Source organism: Silene latifolia, chromosome X (assembly GCF_048544455.1).
Source record: "Silene latifolia isolate original U9 population chromosome X, ASM4854445v1, whole genome shotgun sequence".
In the NCBI taxonomy this organism is placed as follows: Eukaryota; Viridiplantae; Streptophyta; class Magnoliopsida; order Caryophyllales; family Caryophyllaceae; genus Silene; species Silene latifolia.
In genome coordinates, this window is record NC_133537.1 from 251,509,773 (window position 1) to 251,515,037 (window position 5,265).

The 5,265-nt window shown below is 36.2% G+C and overlaps 1 long non-coding RNA gene across 2 annotated transcripts; it reads right to left on the reverse strand.

Annotated features, from left to right (window-relative positions):
* Window positions 1-1,024: 1,024 nt before the first annotated feature.
* Window positions 1,025-4,015, reverse strand: LOC141623905 (uncharacterized). Of its 2 annotated transcripts, none has more exons than XR_012533724.1 (6): window positions 2,925-4,015; window positions 2,618-2,690; window positions 2,371-2,499; window positions 1,893-1,956; window positions 1,566-1,636; window positions 1,025-1,374 (listed from the first exon to the last, which is right to left on the reverse strand). It is a non-coding gene; the product is annotated as an uncharacterized LOC141623905 (long non-coding RNA). The 2 variants fall into 2 exon arrangements; XR_012533723.1 differs by having other exon boundaries at window positions 2,653-2,690; window positions 2,925-4,007.
* Between the last annotated feature and the right edge of the window lie 1,250 nt (window positions 4,016-5,265).

The following is a 5,265-nucleotide window of genomic DNA, read 5'->3' on the forward strand; positions in this document are numbered from 1 at the left end:
TTCCAACTCCGAGATGCTTGCTTAAGTCCATAAATGGAACGCTTAAGCTTGCATACTTTCTTAGGATGTAAAGGATCGATGAAACCTTCGGGTTGTACCATGTACAACTCTTCCTCCAAAAAGCCGTTTAAGAAGGCGGTTTTCACATCCATTTGCCAAATTTCATAGTCATGAAAAGCGGCGATCGCTAAGATAATCCGAATGGAACGCAGCATGACTACGGGTGCAAAAATTTCATCGTAGTGCAAACCTGGCACTTGGGTGAAACCTTTAGCAACTAGTCGTGCTTTATAGATATCTTCTTGACCTTCCACAGAATGCTTTATCTTGTAAAGCCATTTGCATTGAAGGGGACGAACCTTAGCAGGTAAGTCAACAAGGTCCTACACGTTGTTCTCATACATAGAGTCCATCTCGGATTGCATGGCCTCAAGCCATAGCTTTGAGTCAGAACTAGTCATGGCACCTTTATAGGTTGCGGGCTCACTACTCGTTAAGAGTAGAACGTCATCTATGTCATGTTCCTCGACCATACCAATGTATCTGTCCGGAGGAATAGAGACTCTTCCCGACCTCCTAGGTTCCTCAGGAATGTTAACCCACTACTAGAATATGAAGTTATAGCAACACGATGAAAATGTTACAAAATGTGTTAAAAATGTTGCATTATACTTTAGGCAACATTTTTAGCAGTGCTGCTTAAAACTCCGTTGCAATAGCCTCATGCAACACTTAAAGCAACACTTTATCATCTAAAGCAACACTTTAACCAAATGTTGCACCTGCTTTTAATATGCAACACTTTTTTCCAGCAACACTTCTATAAGCATATGCAACACTTTTGTTGTTTGAAAGGCAACACTTTCTTAATCATTTTGCAACATTTTTGTTATTGAATAAAGCAACACTTTCGACAAATAGATGCAACACCTTTGTCAATCACGCAACATTTTTCTATAGACAATGAAACACCTTTGTCAATAACGTAACATTTTTCTATAGACAATGCAACACTTATGCAAGAGGCCAAAAATTTAATTCCATTAAATGAAATTGTAAATACAATGTTTTAATAACTGTATATATTCTATAAATAACAATTGTACTAGTATTAAATTACAACTTGCAACCTTAAATAGAGTTCATAGTCTAAGGCGCGTCTTGATTTTTAACTTAATCCTCGTAGTAAGCGGCTCTGGCCTGCCCGATAGCTCAGCATCTTTATTTGTAGCAAAGCCAAATCAACAACTCAAATGATCACTTTCCCTTTTAATCAAGATCGATGTTATACACCACAAGGAGCACTAGTTGTCTAGTTGGAACCTGAGTTCCTAATCGGTAATTCACCAAAGCCAAACACTTCAGGCTGCATAGCTGCAACAAAACAATAGATGGTTAACATTCTTAAGAGCCTACATAGAGCAAATACAATCACCATCTTGCACCAAACCCATTTTCATATTACTTAATCGATCTCATTTTGAAGAATTTGAGATAGGTGTGTTAGGCTGGACAATACGAAGGGATGGAGTAATATAAAACACAAACTATTGAAACGGCTATACCTTTGAGCGATCACCATAGCCTTTACACACATATGGTTGCTTAACGCCTCAACTTTGGACCTACTACCAACCTACAAACATATAGTAATTGACATTAAACTCGCTTAGGAAATTAAAATGATTGGATTGAAATACTAACTCTTGTCTTATAGTCTCATATCATGGCGAAGTGCTAAGAGCTAACAACTAAAATCAGTTAAATTAAACAATGAAAGCACTACAGACTAGCCTAGATTTTGGTTTGTTTAATGCTAGTCTAAGTTTCAAGAATGATTTAATATTAAATAGTAGGTATATACTCACTAGATATCATTACATCCAAGTTACCTTGATTAAATGAAAGGTTGAAAGGGATCATTGGGGCTTAGAAATGAAACAAATATCTTGATACCTGTCAAAACATTAAGCAAATGAACCTTTCACTCTTCTGCAATATTTTAAACTCCTAAATCAAATAAACAAACCTTGTTATTTTGATTCTACAAGCATTCTCATAAAAGTACCAATTCCTATTTTGATTTATCACAAATTTTCAATTGTGACGGACAAAATCCGTCACAAGCTTGTGACGTGACACAAAGAGACAAGTGGGAGGGGCGAGTGGGACTGTGGGAGAGGGTTGTGAGAGGTCACAAGCTTGTGACTTTTATATAAAAAGCCCAATTTTAATTGTACACATTCATATTTTAATATAATTAATTTGAAAGTATTAGTCAACTAACGAAATCATATTTTTCAAGAAATAACTCGCAACATCATTTTTTTAATTGACCAATTAAAAAAGACGAAATGACAACAAAAGTACCTCGGTGCTACTTGGATAAAGAGGACGACAAGTTGCAGGTTAGGCAATAGTAGGTACTAGGTGGAAGCTTAAGCGGGAGCAGGTGAAAGCAAAGGCGGCGACATGTCAAAGTTGTAGTTTGGGATGTGCCTAAAAGGTTCGACGAGTTGTGAGTGTTGGAGAAAATGAGGGCCTAAACTATGACAAATGAGAGTATGGCTACTAGCTGTACGCAGCTTAAACAAGAGAGACGAATGAAATTTCTGACCTTAAGATTGCATATAAAAGATGTGAAGCAAGTACCTAATATTTTCAGGCTTTGACAAATATACTTTCCAGTCCTGTATTACCAAGTAGCCATCTAAGGTTGTGAAATCAAATTCAATAAGGACAACGATAAATGAACTAAACTTCCATCATATATTATCCACAATGTATTCAATAAACATAGTTTCATGAAAATAGCCACTTAATATTAGTTTAAAACATGTATCCATAACTTCATTAACAATGCCAGATTCTGAAAATTAGCAGTGATTCAAACTCAAACTAGAAATTGAGGAGGAATGACTGACCTTACATAGGTGCGGTCACGGAGGAGGCATTATAGTGGAAGGCAAAGGAGCGTAGATGCGATCATGCGAATTTGATAACCGGGTTAGGTTGAGAGTAGAAATGAATAGTTAGGAAAGGGTACATTAAAAAAGGGCATGTTGATATAGTAAATTACTATGCAAAATATACTCTGTTAGAGATTTCCTCTTAGTGAAATATTAACTCTCACCTAAAGTGTTACTTGTTGCGGGTCATTGGGTTGGTTATGGATCAATGGGTCGACAACATAACACAACCAAACACGAGCACAAGCACGAAGTGCCTTCACTGTTTATTATTCCCTCCCTTAGTCTCATTCATTTGTTTACCTTTTTTATTCTTTGTGAGGAGTATTTTAACCAAAAGTAAAGACCAAGGAGTAGTATTCAAATATTTCAAAACTATGATTCTTTCATTTTCTATAGATTGACAGTAACTTGACCAAAATATCAAAATGCCTAACGTCTTACATCTTATAGTTAATTTATGTAAAGATCAAAACTTAACCTAATACTCCTAAAAATTATTCTAACCTTTATTAGAGTATCAAACACAAGACCCCTACATTAATCATAGATCTAATTCATAATGTGCTCAAATTAACATCAACCCTTACGGAATAGAATTACATAAAAACAACTGCACAATATTCAACTCTAATTTGATTTTGCGATGAAAGCCCCAATTTTATTCGAAAATTTGATCCCTAATTCTAAAACATACAAATTTTACTCTTTTATTCATGTCAACAAATTTAGTTAAACAATTAAACTTGGGTTTTATTCATAAGGACTCATAATAAGATTAATAAAACAAAACTGACATCAACAAAAAGATAGAAGGATAATGACACACACCTCATGTTTGATGAATGAAAGTAGAATTGATAACGGGGAACTAGTTGTAGGTTGTGGCGTAGACGGAGGCACGGAGCCGCTAGGGCGAAGAGGGTTGAGGTATTTTTTTGCCGCCCCTATTCATGGAGGGTCAAGGTTTTCTTGTGAAAGTCGGGTGAGAAATGAAGGGCTCCTTTTTTATTTTCTTTGGACATGTGAGTTTTATTTACATTTTCTTGAGTAGTGTTTGTTTAACCGGCTAAAGTCTAAAAATTATTTCCCAATTTCTTTAATTAAAAAATTGTTTCCTACTTATTTTGTGTGTTAAATAGTATAAGGCCTATATAATATATGGAGAAATTGTCCGTAAAGATGAAGTCTACTGGTTAAAAGTTGGGTGAAATTTTCAAGAGACTCAGCTTTAAGTAGAGATGGAAGTTGGCACACGGGCTGTTGGGCTAGCACAGCCCATCCATTTAGCACGACACGGAATTGGCCGACACGGCACGCTATGGGTCGTGCTTGGGCCGTCATTTTTCATTTGACTGACACGGCATGACAAACTTGGACACGACACGCTCGGGCACGCTCAAAATACAAAGAAATTGGGTTAAAGTGAAAGAATTGTTAAGGCACACTCAAGTACGGCACGATACACATGGGCCGTGCTTGAGCCGCCATTTTCATTTGACTGACACAGAACGGTACGAAGCCCACTTTCATAGGCATGGGCCGTTCCATTTTCTTCTCCAGGCACGGTGGACCGGCACGAGGCACGACCCACTTCCATCTCTAGGTTTAAGCTTCGCCAAGAGAAATGTTGTGAAGTGTTAATAGCCTGAGGCTATGCCTTCTACACTTCAAGCTCGTCACTCTTCTAGAGTGTTTATGGCATGGTAGCTTATTTATTTGGTATACGTGTTATAATTCGGTAAAAAAAATTCCTCAAAGTGATATATTTAGATATTTATACAGTCATTAAAAGATCCCTTTTAAATGTTTTATGGTCATATACATGATAACTTAAAATTTATTACATCGGATATTTTTCATTTAGAATAATTTAATATAAGAATTTTGAAACATGGCAGTTTCTTAACCACTATACTTTAAAGAAATTAACACTTTATTCTAAAAGAGTACAACACTCCAACAAAGTGTTGCATTTCCTTAAAACAATTGCAACAATATCTGAAAGTGTTGCCTTTATCTTTAACATATGCAACACTTTTAATAAAATGTTGCAATAAATCTTATAGAGCAACATTTTTTGTCCAAGTGTTGAATACCTCTTATAAGAAGTAAAAAATGCAACATATTTTGCTGGTGTTGCATGCTAAGTGTTGCAATAGATTCATTTTGTAGTAGTGACCGCAGCCGGGATTGAAGGAATAGGTTCCTCCAATAGTTGCTCGGTACTTGGTTCTGGAATCTCCGACAGTTAGAAGGTTCTATCACTCTTTGCATTCTCGAGAAATTCCTTCTC